This window comes from Liolophura sinensis, chromosome 8 (assembly GCF_032854445.1).
Source record: "Liolophura sinensis isolate JHLJ2023 chromosome 8, CUHK_Ljap_v2, whole genome shotgun sequence".
NCBI classification, from domain to species: Eukaryota; Metazoa; Mollusca; class Polyplacophora; order Chitonida; family Chitonidae; genus Liolophura; species Liolophura sinensis.
In genome coordinates, this window is record NC_088302.1 from 19,374,905 (window position 1) to 19,397,583 (window position 22,679).

Genomic DNA, 22,679 nt, shown 5'->3' on the forward strand with positions numbered 1-22,679 from the left:
TTTAAATAAATGTATATACATGTATGTATCATGTGAAAGTATTGTATTGTCTTTTACAGGTGTGGCAATTTAAATATATTTTTGTTTTTGCTACTGTTTAAAAAAACGTTATATTTGTAAAGAAATGGTTGTGTTGTCAATGGCGCCTGTTGTCTTTTCTGTCTGTTTGAAATCTACAACATAATCGTACGTATTTCTTCATATATGATACTGGAAATAATTTATGGAATGACATATTAGTTTGAGGGCCTTAGGTTTAGTGACAGTGTGATACCTTTTTGTACATGTGTATTTTTTATTTATTGTGCATATATATTTGTATATTACATATAAATTTGTACATTATAAACATTTGAATTTGTTTCCCATACATTTTGTTCGATATGTTGTATATCAAGCCCATCACGATCTTTCTTTGAAGAGCCAAACAGTTACATAACCAATATATGTATTTAATTAGCTTTCATAAGTCACAGGCATGTGTATCATGTTTTAAATCATTTAGGAATAAGTAAACACACGGAAAGAAATTCTGATATTTGAAATCTTGATTTCTACCATAGATTATAATTGATGGCTATATATTGCAAATACGAGATGCTTTGCGTTCATGAACATTGTATGAACATTTTGTTCATGGTGTTATTTTAGTTTTAAAATAATGGTAAGCATTTGACATTTCTATACATGGATTGCTTTGTCCCGGCAATAGGCCTACGTGGGAATGTCTTTCAGCTCCCTGCACATGATCGTGGGTTTCCCCTGGACTCTGCCCGGATTCCTCCCCACAAAATTCTGAACGCCGTCGTATAAGTGAAATATTTTTGAGTACGGCTTAAAGCACCAATCAAATAAATAAATACATTCATTTTCTTCATGTTAAATCCAGGTCTTTAATAGATGCTTTAACCGTTCAATTACACCTGACATCTGACTGTTTTTTACCGAACGCAGCCATTTGTCATCTATATTTCCACATTCTTTTTCAGAAATGAGTGCTGATTTTTAAACTCCAATGTTGTTATATCACTGGTTTTAAATTACATCAACACGCGAATTCCTGACGTAAATGATTGATTTTGAAAATGCTGCGAGGACGGCTAAACACTTGTGATCGAGAGTACAAGCAGTTGTGTGCCTGAGTCACCAGATGGCGTTGTTCCTTAGCTACGTGATACAACTCCATAAGGAGAACCTTCGACACTGGGTATACACAACCATTGGTCCGGATTTCCGAAAATCTCATAATGTTAGGAGCACGTTACTGTCATGGCAACGAAATGCCTACAGTGTTGGTTGCCATGGTAGTTATGTCCACGCAACGCTTTGAGTGCTTCGTGAATTTGGCTCTGATCCGTAGATCACATCAGGGAAAAGGTTCCACTGCACAAGGTTAGCACTTTCGCTGTCACAGACGATTAAAGTGGAGATCAATATAGGCCTGTTTGAGGCCACTGGTACATCGGTTACCGTGCATTTCAAATTTCACCTCGCTTAGCCTGTGCAGAAGGGACCGGTGATATTTGGCATGTACTTTAGGCTGTATTTAACGGGTAAACTCAGGCGGGGATTACATTTAGAGAGAAAGCGAACCATGGTCTACTGTTTAAAGGTGATAGGTTTGCAATCACTGGGATATACAAGGTGAGGGTTCAAAACCAGCCTTGTATGGGCAGGGACTTTTGTAGATTCCCCAGCTCTCACTGCCTGTTGGGCCTTGGTGATAACACGCGGTCGATGATGCTTCTATTGCCATTGACGCAGTTTTCTGGCTTTCCACTGATATGATGAGTAGATCTGCACGTCACATGTGGGTAAATTCTTCGGTGACTTGCCAGAGGTGATTTCCCCGGGCGTTCCGGTTTCCTCTACCCATAATGCTGAACGCGATCGTATAACTGAAAACTTCATCAGTATAGCGCTTATCTAATAAATAAATACATTGAAAGAATACAGAAATAACCTGTCTTATTAGTAACTAATTACGCCATACCACCATCCATTACAATCATGAGGAATATAGAAACATTACGGATATGTACACGGGTACACCCTTGATTACAAAGGCTGCTGATCTAGGCCTACTCTATACGTGTAGCCAGCTGGACCTCGCACAAGAAGTGTTCCCTCAAAGACGATTAAGGGTACAGAAAACACACATCACATTAGGAAAATAGTTCGATTTATTTTTTTGTAATTCGAGTTTTTCAACGTAATAAAATACATTTGAAACATTGGATTCTAAATACGATGGCCTTTTCTGGCTATATTGTGTCCTGTGACGTCATATCATGTCTTGTCATTTAACACACACGAACGACAGGACTGCTTTCAGAATGCATAAAATAAAGACATATAGCTGTGAATTGATTCGCCGAATGAACCTACCCACTGGGTAGCTATAGATCACTTAAAATGTTTTGAAAGCGTTTTATTCATTAGGAAAATCTGATAAACGTTGACATGTTGCCGGGACTTTTATCTGATCTATACCTTTCTTTTCTTTTCTTTTTTTCATTCTTTTTGTTGTTTTATTTTCCTTTAATAGCCTGTGCATTTTTGAATGTGATTACTTTTAACGGCTATTTACAAATAAAGACTGTTGCAGTATTATTCACCCTGTTTTCTGCTAATGTGTTAATCTATGTCTTGTCTCCGTACTCATTACTATAAAGATACCGGGATACAATAAGATCTGAACTATGAACATACCAGTACGATCTTCTAGTTATCTTCTAGTTATTCATCGACAGTATATTCCGCATATGTAGTCTATATTCTGGACTATCGATTGATCGGAACAATGTGACCTGATTTAATATTCGCGTTGTGTGTCACAAATGGATGTCGGAACTTGTCGCACTGGCCGAGTGGATGTCAAATTGGCCGAGGCTGGGGCATCCGTGGAAGAGGTTTAGCGTGCTATCACAGTATAATGACTCAGGAACCTCTTACCAATGCGATCGCTGTCAGGTTAAGTCCAGCTCATCCTGGCTCCCTCTTCGGTTATACGTGGGAATGTCTATCAGCAACCTGTGAATGGTCGTAGGTTTCATCCGGGCTCTGTCTGGTTTCTTCCCACCATAATACTGGCCACCGACATATAAGTAAATTATTTCTGAGTACGGCGTAAAGCACCGAGCAAGTAAATAAAAAATTAATTTAATAAATAAGTGGATGTCGAACTGGCCGAGTGGATGTCGCATTTGTCGAGTAAGCGTCGCATCGTACTGAGTAGGAGTCCTATTGCCGAGTGAATGTCGAATTGTGGTATTGTATTAGCTGGAAGATGTATTGGCTGACGAAAATTAAGATTAATGATGTTTTACGACTGTAGCTTTTAGTGCACTTCGTTACTGCCGATAGCCCAGCATGAAGAGATTACACCTCTACACGGACTGGACTTTGCATACATCACCTGGAATTACCAAAACTTTCCCTAGCTTATAAGTAAAATTTTGTGTACACAAGTAATACCCAAAGATGTATTCTTTTGATGTACTCAGCTCAGTAGATGCTGCTTTGACTGGTGACAAATATTACATTTGTAAGCCAATCTCAGAAACTTAGGGTTTGTTTCTTTTAACGTTTCCCCTATATTCAGCTCACCGTAATATCAACGCATTCACCATCAAAATTGCCTTTTGTCAGTGGCACGTAAAACCATAAGCTCTGTACATATATATTTTGGACCATATTATTGTAACGAAAATGCAGTTAGATTACTTTTTCATTCATAATGTTTAACTCCACAAGCTTGGTTTCGACAATAACAACGAATTGCCTTGCGTAACGTCATAATTATTCAAATTTTATTTATTTATTTCAACAGCGTGTACAATCGACTGTAAAATTCTTTTCATATACACATATTTTAAAAAAAATTTGTCCATACGTAAAATTCGTTTACTAAACTAAACAAAAATTTATTTTACATATGGATAAAAGGTTTGTCCATACATACAAAAGCTTTTCACGTGTACGTGTAAGATAGTGAACACGTAACCCTCTGCTGAGGCGCTGTTTCTTTTTTTGTATGTATGTGTGTTTCTGTAACGCCGGAGTTGATGTTGCAAGGGGGATAACTCGTGTCTACAGTCTGGGAGCGGGCATGTACTCTATGACGCGGCGTTGTTGTTGCGTCCGCCATCTTGAGTAGTATATGAGAAAAACTAGCTCCATAATATGTGTTCGTTTTTCACTCTTCCACATGTATGTAGAAGCTAAAACGTGCACAACTGGTATATGAACATGTTATCTTTTAAGAGACACCGTTTCTATGTGATAGTAGATTACCATATGTACGTAAGATATAGAACGGTGAATTGTCTAGTCATGATGACTGATAACATACGCAAGTATCGGTGATGTTCAGAATACATGTTGTGCGGCATTCCGTTTAAGATAAGCGATGGGCATAGTGTAGGTGCATAGCGTTATTTTGCCTGAATAACTGACGTAAGATCTTGTTTGGACCATATGGTTACTGAGTGAACACAGTTCATTGCATTTAATCAGTGAATTAGTGTTATTGTTCGGACTGTATGGGTTTCATTTCTCGTTTTCTCCTCTTTGCATCAATTCTTTAGTGAATTACGCATAAAACACTTTGTCAACGCACAACTGTAGGCAAAATATAAAAGCGTGTTGTTTTCCATTGTTAACACTTCCACATGATGCAGAGTATTAATTAATGTGCATAATAAGGTTATAATAACTGGTAATACCCTTGACAACAAACCAAGGTTATTTGTGTCATGCCACATAATTCTCTGAACAACAATTATCTGTAAGAGTGAAGTGTATGGCGGCGTTGTTGTTGCGTCCGCCATCTTGAGTTGTAAATGAGAAAAACCACCTCTATAATGTGTCTTTGTGTTTCACTCGTCCGCAGTCTGGACCAATGCACGGGCGTTATAGCACAGAATGTATTTGTCCCAGGCCATGTTACACATGGACAAATATCGTCGCAGGAAAAGAAAAAAAGCGTTTAAACATCTTTCGAAAAAGAAAACGAGATTTTGTCAGATCCATAGCGTTGTTTTGAAACTTCCTCAGTGTTTTGCCTCAGCAGTGGATAATGGACAGTGGGTAAATGACAGACGACAGCCACAAATCTGTGTGATCACGCAAGGCATTTTTTGCAGGAAATCAAAATGTTTTGATTTCCTATGATTTTACGTCTCTCAACGAAAAAGTCCTGGCGACATAGTCTTCACCAGTGTGTAAGAGGACGTACCTGGTGAGTGAGCTGCTTTCTTATCGATTGGATGGGCCGATGTCAGTTATTATCACGAATATATATACACAAATAGCTGTCCACGCACAAACCGTTCACACAGACATGAAACATAACACCAAACATTCCCTATCAGACCTTTGTCTTGACATCAGATTTATGGCCGCCATACACAGTGCTTATCCAGTTTCTTAGACTGTCCCCTCTACACTCGCCCCCATTCTCCGTTACAAACATCATTAGTGAAATAAAGGACAAGAATAGTAAAAAAAAATTTGATCATCTTTAAGATCATTCCAGCTTCTCTACTTAGCTTCTTTGGTTCGTTGAAATTTACAGTTATACGGTAATTTTAGCTCGCGTTTCCCCAGATTGATACAGGACTGACTCGTTAGTGTAAAGACAGAAGATGATACATTGCCACGTGGTCTGTCAGGTCTTCTCATTCGTCTCCCTGAAGCTGTAGCGCATAGGTCTACAAAATCTCAGGATGCGAATTCTTGACTAATAGATTCTTTTATACAGAACGTGTACATTACATATCATTAATTAAGCGTTTGAGTATTTATTTACCTTTTTTGTTGTAATCCAAGTATTGTCTTAAGGTCGCTTTTCTACCATAACTGTCACTCTACTAACAAGACGGCAGTCGTCTGCTATTCTCATTTGTGACGTCATGCGCTCTGTGAAATGAACCAATACGGCTTTCAACTCGGCCAATGGAACACCTTTGTAACATATACAGATAATACTATTTATATGTGCTTCGCCATTCAAGTGAAGCTGCTGTGGTCATCTTTATGTCTTTATATTTGCGAGAGCTTTCTTCGTAAAATTTGCATATTGTATTGAAATTTGCCACATCACAAGAAGACGTCGAAAAAATATGTACACGTTTTTATACACCTATTCTGTTCATTTTTTTTTATTATTATTATTCTATTCTGGACTACTTTGTCCTGGAGAGGTCTTTTTCTGTTCTATGTCCTGTTGTAGTTTGTTCCGGTCCGTTCTGGTCTTGTTGCTAAGGCAACGAATCACTGTCATGCCTGAGACATTATTTCCGACGTTTTTGTATGGCCTCTTCGTCCATTTGTAATAAGACGTGTGTTACATAACGACTTAATGGCGTATCAATTTTAGGTATTAGCTGAAATTTTTCTCGTTTACACATGCTTTTCGAACACGGGTTGCCTGGAAACCTCCTCGTTACCATCCTTAAAATGGGTGCAACTCGCTAGTTGTGATATGTAAACGGTTGTATTCAATTTACTGTATATGTACGGTGTCCATCATATAGTTGCCCCAATTCACTTACAATAAAGTGATGTCTGTACAAGACTGTCGGTTAGGAAAATAGATTTAAGGAATATTTACAATTAACAATATTTAATATTATCTTGAGATGCCTAAACCGCAGTTTACAGTCAATGATGGTGGACGAGTTTAGCACACTGCACAAGTGTTATTTCTATTCTGTAAAACTCCGTAACGCGTTTAATACTTATAAACAATATTCGGTCGCTGTGAGTTCAAGTCCAGCTCAAACTGGCTTCCTCTCAGGCCGTTCTTGGGAAGGTGTGCAGCAACCTGCAGATGATCGTGTGTTTCCCCCGGTCTTTGCCCGGTTTCCTCCCACCATAATGTTGGCTGCCGTCGTATAAGTGAAAAATTCCTGAGCACGGTTTAATACTGAATATAAAAAGCAATACGTAATACTGAATATAAAAGTACGGAAAATGTCACTACAACACTTTCATACACTCCCGAAGTAGCGTAGCACGTAGCCTTCACATTAGACACCAGATGAAGCCATTACTGTAAAGAAGAGGGTATGCATCGCATCCTATAGGTGCCAGTCTGCTTTAAAACTTCGCCAGTGACAAATGTTCATGTAACCTAAACCCTCTGTGACAGACGTATGGACACCGTCAGGTTCAGAGGCCACTCGGTTATTCTCACAGCAGACTCCACGGCGCGACGAGATCTCATCACCGATCCACAACGTCGTCAATTTGATCTTCTGGACCAGATGGCTGCGCAGACCGGAAGTGGCCTACAGCGTCGGACTGTCCGCAGTAACAGAGACGAAGAGGGCTGCCCTCGCTGCTGTCACCAGTACATCCGGGGCACACAATCACGGATTTGATTAGAGTGCCATTACGGTTAACAGCGTCTCCTGCGCAGACTAACAACATCGATTTATGTCAGGAAAGTTTCAATCAAGATATACTCCAGTTCCGAAACTAGAATAATGTTTCTTTTATCTACAGCCACGCTTGTCTGACAGAACAAAACCGAAATCATAGTTCAAAATGATTTACGCAGTATCTCACCATTTGAAGGATACAACTCAAATGTCTTCAAATATAACACAACATGTGACATGGTGACGATGATGAAAATAACTCTAAAATGACGCCATCTAAGACAACGTTGCTTGGGTGACATAAAAGCGTTAGCATAGCGTCATTTGTAGAAGTATGTCTATGCGCGACGTCAAAATGCAAAAGTAGAAATGACAAAGCAGAGGAGCAGAATCTCCGTGCCACTTTCAAAATAAGCATTCATACTCGTGAATTGGTCAGGATTTAGGACCGTAATCTAAATTACCTGAACCCTTTTCAGTGAATTGTTCGTTTAATGAGAAATGGCGTTGGAGTAGCTGTTTAACTATATATCGCCATCATACTTTCCTGTTCCTTCGTTTCCTTTTTCTCAATCTTTCACGACTAGTTTTTTATTTAATCTGATAATAATTATTTTGCTTTAACCCTTCCGATGTTAAGGTTCTTTCTTTTCTTTTAATGACTTCATTATTCCGTGACGCTCAAATATACTCTACGTGATTTTTTCGCTGTCGTTGAAGGCCACTTCTCTGCCACCAATATCGTGTGTAAATCTACATATCTGCTATTATATTTCTTGGAGTCATAATTTGGGTAAAAGGGAAAGAAGAGCTGAAAAGGTGTTTGAAAGTTGACATGGTTCAGCAGTTTAGCTGTTTTGGAGGTCACATACCTTAATTTGTTTTTCTTATATACTTTGTTAGTTCTTGGGGCCTCCGTGGCTCAGTTGGTTAGCGCGCTAGCGCAGCGTAATGACCCGGGAGTCTCTCACCAATGTTGTCGCTGTGAGTTCAAGTCCAGCTCATGCTGGCTTCCTCTCCGGCCGTACGTGGGAAGGTCTGCCAGCTACCTGCGGATGGTCGTGGGTTTCCCCCGGGCTCTGCCCGGTTTCCACCCACTATAATGCTGGCCGCCGTCGTATAAGTGGAATATTTTTGAGTACGGCGTAAAACACCAATCAAATAAATAAATAAATGTTATAAACAACGTTCAACTATCAAAGAACTAACAATTTATTTATTTTATTTGATTGGTGTTTTACGCCGTACTCAAGAAAATATGGTGGGCGGAAACGGGGCAAAAAACCCACGACCATCCGCAGGTTTCTGGCAGACCTTCTCACTTACGTTTATGACATTAGTCTTGCTATCTGGTTTCAACGTCCTTTATGGTAGACAATGGTTATACGAGTGTTTGTCAATACGTCTCGATTCCAACAATACGCCTTGCATTATTAGCTTGTCTCACATATTGAGGGTGTTACTAAAGCCCTTTGGTTTTCTTCCGAACACTCCCATTTCCTCGATGCGTAAAACTTACTACAGCCATATACGTTCTTGAATACTACCTTAATCCACACTGAAATAAATAAATAATCAAATCAAAGTGTAGGATATAAACTATTTATGCCTTTCAAAGCAGTCAAAATCGTCAGGTGAGTCTGCCGTATACATCCTTAAAAGATACATGAAACGTCTGGGGGGGTTTCTTAATACGGAGTTGTATATGCTGTGCCCTAAGTACAAAAAAGCTCCTGGGCTGTCTTCTCAAAGCGTAAAACTGGCTTTAAACTACAGTTACTCTAAACTGGCTTTAAACTACAGTTACTCTAAGGCCGTCTAATGTGGTCAGTTGGGAAATTAAGTAGCCGGTAATAGCTGACGTGACGTGAGCGGTAATAGCTGTCAAAACAACTTTGTGGGAGGGGGATAGCTCGAGTTGGGAGCGCTAAGCTGGTCACGTGTTCCCAGTATGTTCATCGATGACCATTAACGGAAAATATGTTTAATTTGGAGGGGTTATTATGAAATACACAATATGCCATAAAAATGATATATTTTTCCAATATTTTTCAAATGCCTTTCTTCATTTTCCTGAAAAACAAAATCTTGATTTTATAGTACCTTTCCATGTATCCTGTAAACATTACATATTCAAAGAGTATATTGTCCATTAACCTTCAGTAGTGATGCTGAACACAAAGCTAATAACAAGAGGTTTCATTCCGAAGAGCTAGTAAACCTGGCATTCATTAATGATATCAAAACGTTGTAATATCAAAAGCTTGCCATAGAAATACCTGACTTGAAATGTCGCATTTAACCGAAAATGTTTTATTTATAAAACTGGATTTAACCTCCAAACCACTCCTCTAAAAAAGAGAAGTTTTCATCTATACTTCACAAACGCTTTTATTAAACATTTTACTTTCGTTTTTCGGCTTTCAGTTTATGTTTGTCCTCTCGGCTAACATTCAGACCGGTCTCCCAGAAAGCTAAAATGGTAAGCTGTAGACATATTATATATTTGAAATTAGTTATGATATAAGTGTCTATAAAGTCATTTTATCTAAGTTTCAGTACGTGGTCGTACTTAATGATGGATCTTTCTTATTCACTAGAAATAAGTGTTTCGTTTATGAACATATTTTTGTTACAGATTAGAATCGCGTTCTTGTGTTTATTGATAAACAAACGATGCTTAGTAACTGAAGACATGTGATGGAGGAAACCGAACACCTGGAGAAAAGCAACTACCCTTGACCCATATACAGGGTGGAACAAAAGTCTGGACCCATAGGCAATTTACTATAGAATTTGTTTTCATTTATTATTAACATAATTTTGATCAGTTAAGTATCATGTATAATTTTACATGTCACCACATTTCCAGGGAAATGGATCTCCGGATTTGAGTTTCTTTTTTTTCTTATGGAGACATCTTAAATCAGTGGTTTAAGCTAACAAACCAAAAACATTACAAGCGCTAAAAGATAACGTCACACAAGAAATTGAAACCATACGAGGGAATAACTCTAGGCTTCGAAATGTGCAAAGATCACGTGTCTTCCGAGTAAGAAAGTGCTCGGAGGAATATGGAAGTTAGTTCGAACACTTATTGTTAACGGTAAATTCTTATACAGTAAATCGCCTATGGGCCAAGATTTTTGCCTCACCCTGTATATCATATTGGTGGAAAATAGTCTGCAAAGAACATTTATGACAGACCACACATTAGAACACTGTTGAGAGCTTACTGCTTCCAGGGCGCCGAAAGGAATCTAATTAGGGTGATTCTGAAAATCCCCTGCCAGTATGTAGCGATTACAAATCTATCCGTCGAAACGAACATTCATATACCAGCCAGCAGCAATTATGGACGTTTCATATCAAGAATCGCAAGGCCAATTTCTAAAACAACGTTTAACACAAGCCACCAAAGAATTAAGAAAGATTATAAAGTTTGAAATTAGGAGGGAGTCATGCAAAGAGAGGCAGCCAACAATCTGTTATGATGGTGGAAAGGCGCAAGGTATGTGAATGAGTGAACTTTTGAGGTTAAAATCGTCTCATAACACCCAGGAAAACACTTCAAGCAGCAAGAATGCTGGTTTGTTAGAGAAAAAAATAATGTTCATAGAAAAAGCGGAAAGCAAGTTCCAGCGAAAACTAGATTCCAACGTATAACCTATACCCTGTAGACAAATGGTAGACTTCTGTTTAAGCATATACATGAACAGTCAGAATAAAACATTGACTGAGCTAAATTGACAACAGACCGTATTTCACCGGTTATGTGTGACCATTGTCCGCTATCACACTGTCGTCGCTGCTCTGGTCTTACTCTCTATGTTGTATCCCTGTAATTATATCCTGTAACTCATCCAACGATATTTGCCACAATTTAATTTAGTTCTTTAATTCAGACATCTGTACAGGCTGATTAAATTTACTATATATTCGTTGTCATATTCTTGGAAAAGCGCTTATTAAGTCTAGTCGAAATTAACATTGAATTTAAATACAGTTGCTTGGGGAGAAAATAATTACAAAAATTCTTTCATCATTCTCTACCCAAAAGCCTATCAGCTTCCGTTATATTTATAAAGAAGGTAATTACCAAAAGTAAAAATACCATACTGAACAATCTGTATTTTCTATATCTTTTTATACAATTCATATTGTATATAATGTCTCAATGTTTTGTAAATACAGTTGGCAGTATACGTCAATGTTTAATGTATTAAGGTCTCAATACAGCTTTTGAAACTTCCGCCTCAAAAAATGCCTCATCTGGCTTTAAAGGTGGAGAAAAACCTAACAATTACATAAAGTCCAGATGAAAGGGTGCGAAAAGTTTGTTGTAAAGGTGGTTTCCAATATTTTTCGACTTTTCTCTAGACAGAAAAAGATACTTGAAAATAAGTTTTGTACGCTGGATATTTGGGGCCACCGTTTGATATTTATTGTCTTTGGGTAACAATGTAATAAATGAGGATGTAGCACATGTTTAATAAATATATCTCCATTAGAATTTGGTCTTTTCAGCTAGCAAATCTGGATTTTGATCTTATTTATGTTTTTAATATATTCGTAAATATTGTTATCATTAAAACTATTTATTTATTTCTTTGATTGGTGTTTTACGCCGTACTCAAGAATATTTCACTTATGCGACGGCGGCCAGCATTATGGTGGGAGGAAACCGGGCAGAGCCCGTGCGAAATCCACGACCATCAGCAGGTTGATGCCAGACCTTCCCACGTACGGCCGTAATAAAACTTTGTATGGGTTAAAAATTCCAGTTTGGAACCAAACCACGAAAGACAGAAACAGTTTTTATTCGTTTTTTAAACGGACCAGTTTCATTTCGTCATGTCAAGGTTTCTCTCGTTTTTATGACTGCCGCTTGTCGCCAAAATTTTGCAATGTGCATGTCGACGGAAACAATTTATACAGATATCAACCAGTATAGTGTCCAGTTTTATTACTTTTACTGGGGGATATTTTCATCGTCGAGGTGATCACTCAGACTATACTGTGTCCAGAAGTGGAATTCAAATATGAATACAGTGATGTGGTGATTTCTGGGACTAGATTCAGCAATCAATGTAATTATGTTTTATCACATACTTTTATTCATTTTTGTGCTTTGTTTTTTATTATTATTAATATTTATCTTGATATAATGTATAAATTGTCATGTTTTTAAGGAACCCGTGTTAATAAATTTGAGAGTAAGTGTTTGTTGGAACCATGATTTGTTGCAATAGCTTATACCTTCAAGGATGCGATTAGGTTAACCCGTGCCCTCCCATTACCCCTCATGGCGTTTCCAAGTAATATGCAACTATAGGCATCTTTGAGCATCAGCTCGTGTTGGCACATGGAAACGTGGTTTCTTCTAAAACGTGACTCGTTCCCACAATTCCACACCTGGCCTTCCTAAGTGATATATGTTTTTCACCTATTAACACCGCGGAAAAAATTATCCGAGAGCTAACAAAGGTTTATTGATCCCGTACGAAAAATTTTACACATGGAACGCATAACTACTGGTGAAAATCTCGGAAAAGAGCGGGGGTTCTAATCAAAACAAAAGTCATGTTATGGGTCAGTGTAGAGTACGAGTATGAAACTTATCTAAAGTCATCTATGAACGGCCTAATTAACGCTAATAAGGACTTTTACCTTGAGATATAGTGGTGCATATTACATAAAAGGCTATTTTTTATGATCCAACTCTCATGCTCAAATCCACTTAAGAACGGGTAAAAGGTCTCTACTTTGGCCTAAATTACCAAAAAAATGGGCATTGGTAACTGTTTAGTTCACTTTTCTTGCCCAAAACCATTTAAGAACACCCTAATTAATTCTAATAAGGACTTTACGGAAAGATATATAGATGGTAAAATGCTATTTCCTATGTTCCAACTCCATGCTCAGATCCACTTAAGAATGGATCAAAGGTTGCTATTTTGGGCTAAATTAGCACAAAACAAGTGCATCGGTCACGGTTGAGTATAACAATGAAACTTATTTTATAGGTTTTAGGATGGGATAATGGAATTCATCATGGAAATCTTATTATTAAAAGCCGATTCTTAAGTACCTTACTAATGCATTAAGTCATTTAAGAGGACCAAAAGAATGTTAGTTAGAACTTTTATCGAGCATGTCGCGTAATGATGACTTTTGTTGTCAAAAGATGCTAAGTTCCGTCACCGTGCACATGTCCACACGTCCGGTTATGTCGCTTATACGGGTGTTTTTTTTTTGTTTGTTTTTTTTGCTAAATGATACCTTGAGATATACTCATTAAAAAAACGCTGCATTTTAAGTGCGAACTCAAGGACGACATAATTAACGATTTAATTGTGATTTCAGCTATGAGTGTTATATAATCGGTAAATCCCAGTGTATTCTGTTCGGCATATTCCACTACATTCTGTTCGGCAAATCCCACAACATTCTGTTCGGCAAATCCCACTACATTCTGTTGCGCAAACTCTGTGGCTTTGTTCATTATTTTAGCACTGCGATTGTAGTTCTGCTGCTTAGCGACCACATCAACATAAGCGTAACTGAAGTTATATTAAGCAAAAAGTCTTAATGTGGGAGACAATTGGAGGCAAGGGTGCTGTACTTAAGAATTACCATTTTGCAGGTTTCACTATTAGTATACATGTGCCATACGTCAAACCTTCCGTACGCTACTGGACTGATAAACTTTTTTGGCTCCCTGACAGCAAAGAATGCCACATGAAAGTGTGATTGCTTCAGACAGCTACGCCATTGCCATCATATAGTGTTGAACAACGCTGAGCAACGCTGTTGCTATAAATTTTGTTTAGATAATTGATTTGATTTGATCTATTCACTCACCAATATACCATATACAGAGGTTATCAATATCAGGCAATTTTGGCGGGAATATAAAGCTACACAGGACAATATGCCACTGTATAGCTATTGCTATAACTCGACATTACATTAAGTTTATTCTGAGACACATTTACTTGACGACAAAAATTATAAACCATGTTAACATTACACAGATATGTGTCTTTTATGAAACTGACCGAGAAGAACAAAGCCAGAGGGGGAGGGGGACAGGGGGAGAGAGAGAGATTGGGGCGACACTTCACTTTAAGAACACAATGCAATTTGGCCACATTAGTTAACAAAACCATATCGGATGGATTGTTTTGTCAAGATGCATACACCAATTGTTTCTATTTATAAACCGTATAGATCAGCGTGAAATACAATATGAAAAGTCTGTTTCTGTCATCTTACTACATTCTCACCCACCGTACAGGCACTAAAGCCATTAGCTTTTAATGGATGTACCCTAAAGATTTAACTGCTTCAGCGAACAAGATAAAAGCATCGTCCCTAAAAGTAACTATTTCATGATGGTTATCGTTTGATGTCTGTTTTCTGATGTACTATTGGTGATTGAGACAATCAAAGTATTAGAGACAATCTGTAAACGATAAAAGAACTGAAAAAGCTGCTTTGAAGTTACGAGTATTAGAATCGTGGGCTAAGTGACTTTTATGCGTAAAACTGTGTCATTCAACCAGGAAGGTGAATGAACACTTACTTCCGTTTTGTTTCCAATTTTGTGATGGCCACACTCGAGAAACAATTTGTAAACCATCTTATTCAAGACGGATTTGTGAAAATGTTTCTTTGTTTCAGTGATGCTTCGTCGGTCGTTCCTGATGTGGAGAAATGCCGAGTAACTGTACATTCCTGCACAAGAAGGTTCGAGGAGTAAAGCCACGGGGACTTGCTCCCACTTTACCGGTTGCATTAGTGTTAAATAATAAACGATTTTCTGTGTTAAGTGGTGCGAGGGAATGAGGATACGAAATGCGCAGAAAGCATGGGGGCTATGTTTAGTTCTGATTTTTTGCTTATGGTGACATAGCCAAGATATGCTTGGCTGAACAATTTAGGAATGTACGGCTGCCGTACTTTCCTGAAGGGGAAATTACAGTTTCTGAACAGAGTGACGTCATGACAAGAGTTTAATGTTGTAGGACAGCCACAGCCACTACCAGTTGGCCTGCTGCTACCCATAGTCTCAAATAAAGAAAATATTTCTGTGTACCAAATTAATGCGAATTTCAATTTTTCCTTGAGATTACCTTGAAAACTATGAGGAGTAACCACATATGATACCATGCAAACTATAACGCACTCATCTATTTAATTCTGAAAGAAACCGTTAAAGCTTTCGTTTTGGTTTCACATTTAAGACATGGGAATTAGAGGCACATGTTTTTTGTTCAAGCTACATGTATTAAAGTACCTTCTCCATTCCCCAAAGACAATGCGCCTTGGTTTATTGTATAGTTGCCTTCTTACCTTCTCTGCTGTGAGTAATCAATTATGAACAGTGACTCGGTCTATGATTAATTATGCGGGAATGTAAATCTGAATTGAAGCTTACATATAATCGTCTGATAGTAGATTATACAATCATCAATCACATTAACTCAACCAGACCTCGAGATATCCATATTCGTAATCAGAATGCCACAAGTTAGACCCACCAGTTTACCTAGCTTTTCATATTTGTGCCTAAGAGAATTGATGACGATCCTCTGCCTTTTCTCAGACTGGCAACATTTGGTGTGTTTGAAATGAAGGCGAAGAATGAAACTGTAAGAAAATGCATTTTACATTGATCAGAAACGAATGGACCCTTCATACATAACGTCCTTATGGTCGTTTAGACAAAGGATTGACGTCACAACAAACGTTGAAATTCGTCTAAAAGGAGAAGGTTGCGTGGTCTTTCCCAGCAGCTCAGTGGGATATTGGAATGTTTTATAGCCTTATGTTCGTGAGTTCGAAACCCGCTGTACCATATATTAGTCGAAGGCGCAATCAAGTGGTGCAAGTCGTCACCCATCACCACTCAAACCACAAACTCGCACGCGTGGATTCTTGAAAAATAATCACCTGCGCAGACAATAGCGTGACGTCACAGCAAACGTGTAAGCAGTGGAGTGCTTACCCAGGTTAAATATGGGACACTGAATGGTTCGTCTTACACGAAGAAAGTATTACATGTATTATCTAATCTGCCAGACGAATGTAGGTGTCGTACTTTTCTGACTAAGAAGAGATGGTTTTCTTAATAAAGTGACATCACAACAAGCGTTTAATTGGAACTCACATTGTGAACTTAGGGGATGGAAGATGTGGAGCTGATTACTGGAATTAACCATACAAGCAGACAAAACGAACCATCGTAGAGTTAATAATCAACTTAATGTTGAGATGTGTTAAATGTTACCCTTAGTTAGCCACTGGTGTTCTCTGAATGTCGGTGGAGAACGCATGGCAGGGTTTGAAGACAAATTCGATTTTGGAATAATCAAATAAATTGCTTGGGTGATCACCGCAGCACTGGACAGGAAACCCGTGGCCTCCCCTTAATCTAAATTTGGTCTGTAGGCTCTGTCACGTGACTCGAAGTTTTTTAACCAATCACGTTGACGACCATGCTATTTTTTCAGGATGATCATCGTCTTTAATGCCCGTCGGTGACATCGTTAGGCTGTTAAATAACCATGTGCCGCTGTGAGTCGCGTCAAAGGCAGCCCAGATATTTGGGCCCATCGATCGATCGGTGGCAGCACATGTTGTCTTTACCTCCTCAATTAACCGTTATACTGGGAGAAAAGCTGGGTAGGCCTAGAACCGTTGGAGCCGGCGCCAATGCTGGTCTGCACCGAAAACCCCTTCGTCGTTATCAGTCTGAAGAGATCGATAACTATTTATTTCATTTATTTATTTATAGATACATTTTGAATAAGGCTTAACGCCTTAGTCAAATATGTTTCGCATGGTTGGAAGACAGAACATTATACCGGATATCTGTGTCAAAACAGACATTCGTATATTAGCCGTCCGCCAATATGGGCGTTCCAGGTCAATAATCGCAAGGCCAATTCCCCAACCACACAAATTACCAAAAAACCACAAAAGTATATAATGTACCCAATTATGATGGAATCATGCAAAGAAAATTAATCAGTAGTTTTCAATGATGTCAGAAAGGCGCATGAGTTCTAGGCGAATGAGTGAAATCAGTATTCAAATCGTGTTCCATGTTAGTATGTAAGTTGTCGATGATATGATAAAATATATCTCTCAGATGTTAAACCACGGGCAGTGGCTGATAATAATTGCCTTGACGAAGGGAGAGAACGGGAAAACCTACAAATTCACTGTCGATGGCTAGGTTTCTCATTCACTCAACGGTATATTGATGATCTGCTAGCTTTAAACAATCCATGTTTAGCAAATGTGCGAACCTGAAATAGAAATGCATCGACAGTTATAAATGGCCAGATGCTTAGAAGGAAAGATTGCCACGAACTCCGTTGACAACTTTCAAAACACAAGTGAATGTACTTTAACGCGGACAATCCTAAGGGTGACTTCCACTCAAATAACAGAGATAACACCAAGACAGTTATGTTTTGCTGTTGGGAGCCTCAGTGCACTTTACATTCCCGCCTAACTAATCACAGACCGAGTCCCTGTCCATAATCTTACCCACCCAGCAGCAATCTATATAGAGTACAACCGACTGGACACCCACTGGCTAAAATCTCTAACGCTGTTGCACTAAAACTTCATGTAACATTATCACAAAAGATCAAATAAAGCGGCTAAGCCGGCGCGAAAGAGCGTTCGTTGATTGTTACATCACAACGCTAATTGTGATGTAACGTTTTATTTTTTATTTGTTTGAAATGACACCGCGCGATTCTTGAAAAAGTATCGATAGTTGTTACGTTACTACAAACACGTTTAAGTAGGACTGGGTTATGAAGATACTATTACTCTCCGAATTGGACATGATACGAGCTTTGACAGACACATGAGCGACCAAGTATACAGTATAAATAATCTCTTATACAAGCCTTGCGGTCAAGGAAAAGTTTTAACCACCTGCATCTCAATTGTCCATTCAAGCATATATTGGCCATGTCGCCAAGCATAAAGAATCAGAGCTAAAACATAGCCCTTGTACTACCTGCGCACTTTGTTTCTCCACTCCCTCCCACAGCTAAACACAGAAAGTGTTTATTATGTAATACTAATGCAACCGTGTAAGTGGAAGAAAGCCCTCATAACTGTACATTCCTGGATAACAAAGTCCTCGGCAGCTTCGCGCCTCATGCTTTCTAATGTACAGTTACTCGGCCTTTCTCCACACCTTAAATCATTGTGCCTTCTACGGGAGCGGATTTTTTGATTGGATATGAACCTGACTGTACAGAAAAACTAAATTAATCCATAATAAAACATTTCTTTCCCTGCTGATGCCCTCTGTAATCATATCCAGATGGTTGCAAACCTACTCCGACACCTAATATATTTTGCATATATCAATCTCAACAAGTTATCGATTTCATATTTCGGTATAGACTTCATTCTTTCAAAATTTGACCTATCGGTATAGACTTCATCCTTTCAAAATTTCACCTATCGATATAGACTGCATCCTCGCAAAATTTCACCCATGGGTATACATTGAATCCTTTTGAAATTTCAACTTTCATTCCTTTGTAGGTTGAATAAATAAATAGGCTATTTTGGTAGTTTATTTTCTCTGAGCATCCATTATTGTTGGTCTGTTTGCCAGCATTACTGGATTTTGATTGCATTTGCTATAATACTGATTCATAATTTCATACCAATCATGTTTTATGCTTAAAGTGATCCGATAATGTGGTTGTATAGGTGACATATGACTCGTGGTATAAAACAGAAGGCAAACTGTTGATCGATGCCCTCCGATTTCATTACAAAAAGATAACCGAATCCCAAAATACAACCGCTCTGCCAGGTGTTTTTGTTTCCTATACTGTCTGTTTTGATGAAACAATTAATTTCTTTTAATGACATGTTTTTATGCAATGGAAAAATGGCAACTGCATGCTTAATTTATTTTAGAGTGTTTTTCTGTTGCTGTAGAAACTACCCAAGACAACAGGCACTTGAGTGAGGGGAAGAGTTCGAGGCTTTGCATTAACACTTACGAAAACTACGAAGGAGCAACTGTGACAAGGAAAACTGAGCAGTTCTACATGACAGTCCATTATACTTCAGATTTTTTTGAATATATACAATGTTCAAGTGTGTTCGCATGTGTTCCCATACACCTATGGTGCCTCTCATCATTGCGGTTGCTGTGGTTACTTCAGGTCCAGCTCATGCTGGCTTCCTATCCGGCCGTACGAGTGAATGTCTTCAAACAACCTGCGGACGCTGGGAGGTTTCCCCGTAGTTCTGCCCGGTTTCCGCCCACCTTAATGCTGGCCGCCTTGGTATAAGTGAAATACTCTTGAGTGCAGCGTAAAACATAAATCACGTACATGTAAATAAATAAATTCCATACATTTACTTTGCAAAATTGAACAACAAAGAACAAAGAATCATTATTTATTAATTAGCATAGGCCATATTCATCTATTCAGGGTAGAACTGTTGTATAATATATATGGCCTATAGGCCACTGTCTACCTGTGCACAAAACAGCTTAACACAGTGTTCTCCCTGGACCAGAAAAGATAGCTCTCATTACTGTTTTCAAGTAATATGTTCATGGAATGCGTCATTTCGCAGGGAATATTTTACAAACATGTTACTGTGCAATTTTTATAATAGCCTTTATCTGTCCCAAATATATTATGGGACTAATATAATAATTCGTTTCATTTATCCTCGCTGGGAGTATACAAAATTAACGACCCGTTTTGTATATAGTTTGTGTAATATGCCACTCATTGTATTTACTCCATGCTCTTTTCTTGAGATTTATTGTAGTATTTACCTTTTGATCTGATGCTCTTTTTGTGATTTCCAATTCATGACATCCTACGATATCCTCCAGTTATCATTTGGGGCGTTGAATTCGATGTCCGAGAATCTGATTAAATAAACACTTCGTGATCCTAGAGACTGAGAAACAAGCATCTTAACCACTGGGTCACGAATTCCCCATCACCAACCCCCTTTCTTGAATTGAGACATCATGTAACGTACACATAGCGTTGAACGAGGGTGGCCTTCAACCCTGTAATGCCCAGCGCCCACGTGAACTGCCCACCTCTCTCAACTGCTGCTGACAGACTAAAGTATGTCAACAATTCTCGAAACGGCCGTTGCTTGCTTGAATGAATGAATGAATGATTATTGCTTATCGCCACATCAGCAATATTTCAGCCATATCGTGCCGAGAACAAGGTAAAAACTCGAGGCCGTTGAGGCTTTCGATATGGTAAGGAGAACATCAAAAACGGAACAAAAATGTTAGGGCATGTTTAAAATCAGATAAGAAAAAAACAAAACAGTTAAAACTCGCAAACCAGCACATATTAAAAATATAATAAAAAAAATATTTTAAACAATCTCGAAATCCATATGTATATAACTTTATCTATAAATATTTCTATCAAATAAATTTTTTATTTTATGATATAGGCCAATGGCCCTCTGGAACATGACTCTTCACTTGAGTTTACAGATGTTCAAACAAACATCTTCGAGTGTCACCTTAACAAAAATACAAAAAACATGGCCTAATTACCAGCTGTTGAATATAGTGGATCATGTTGACGTTTGTGTTGTCAGCCTAAAAAGAGGCTAGCAAAGAGCAGTTCATAAAAGCAACTGAAAATGTGTCTTATGCAGCTGCACTGAAAACTGTCCGTGGCAATCCGGTCAATCAAGTTCGAGCTACCCTCCCCCACGAGGGGTCAACACCCCCAGTCCGTGCAAGCCGTGAAATTCCCATGGCCCAGAGCCAAATACAGCCGTAGTACAGCATAATACACCTGTCATGAATGAATCCCACCCAACAAGACCGACGCCCCAAATGTGTTCTGTTGAAACTCAGACAGAAAGCTATGAGAGTGTACAAACCGATAGTCTTGCGCCTGATGTACTCACGAACATAATTGTTTTCTTAACCGAGATTTTGTTTCATTGTTGTAAAATACCTAAGAATTCTGAGATAATCAAATATCTTTCGGCGTGTGCTCAGCGTCACCTTGGCACGGATATAACTGACTCCCCTAAGTTAACGAATATGTTAAAGTACAGAAAAAAAAGCTCGAAATAATGGATTACTAGGTACGAGTTCAACGTCTTCTGTTTGGTCTTCTTTGTATAGTTATGGGTTTCAATCTCCTTCATCAGAATATACAGTCCTTATATTCACATGGTCAAGAACTTAAATTTTTTCTGTCATCGCTTACAGATAAATCAGATGTTGTTTGCTTACAGGAAACGTTTGTAACGTCATCGTTACAAAATTGCATTGTGTGATAAACATTTTGTGAACATTGTAAATCTTTACAATCCCTGCAATAAAACTGAACCACACGATCTGAGCAAAGTACTTGAGTCATTGAACGGCTCAGTAATATTATGCGGAGATTTTAACGCTTATAACGAATTATGGGGAAGTGACGACACAGATATTAATGGTCGTACAGTTCCTGAGTTTATAGATGAAAATAATCTAGTTCTCCTAAATGATGGTTCCGGTACTAGACTTGATATCCGTACTGGCAAAGTATCGGCACTTGATCTTACCATCTGTACTGCAGATCTATGTCCTGCCTTCACTTGGAACGTTGACAATGTCTCCCCTTGCGGGAGCGATCATTATCCGATAGTCATTTACTTTGGTTTGTTACCGCATTGCAGCTCTGGAGTAGGCCTCCTTAAATGGAAATTGAAGAAGGCAGACTGGTACAAATATCGTAAGGAATGTGAGACGAGCTTTTCTGAAACTACTTTTGACAATGATATTGACACTTTTAATTCAAATGTTGTTCATGCCATCAACTTTGCAGCTGAGAAATCTATTCCTCACTGGAAGCCTAGTTTAGGAAAGACACCAGTCCCATGGTGGAACAAGGAATGCAGCTCAGCTATAAGGGACAGGAAACGGACAAAGAATAGGGCATGTCGTACGCGCCCGTGTGAAGATATCATTGAATATAAACGTTACAAGGCTGTTGCACAGCGTGGTATTAAGCACAGAAAGCCCATTGGCTTAAATATTGCTTAGATCTCACCAATCGCACTTCATTTAAAACTGTATGGTCCTAGGTGACAGCAGGCAGCGGAAATCGTAAGCACTCAACTATTCCTATACTGGGTACTGATGCGAAAGGCTCCGTTACAGACAAAGAAAAATGTTTTAGCAGATAACTTTGCATGTGTATCAAGTTCGGATAACTACGATCCGGAATTTTTGGAACA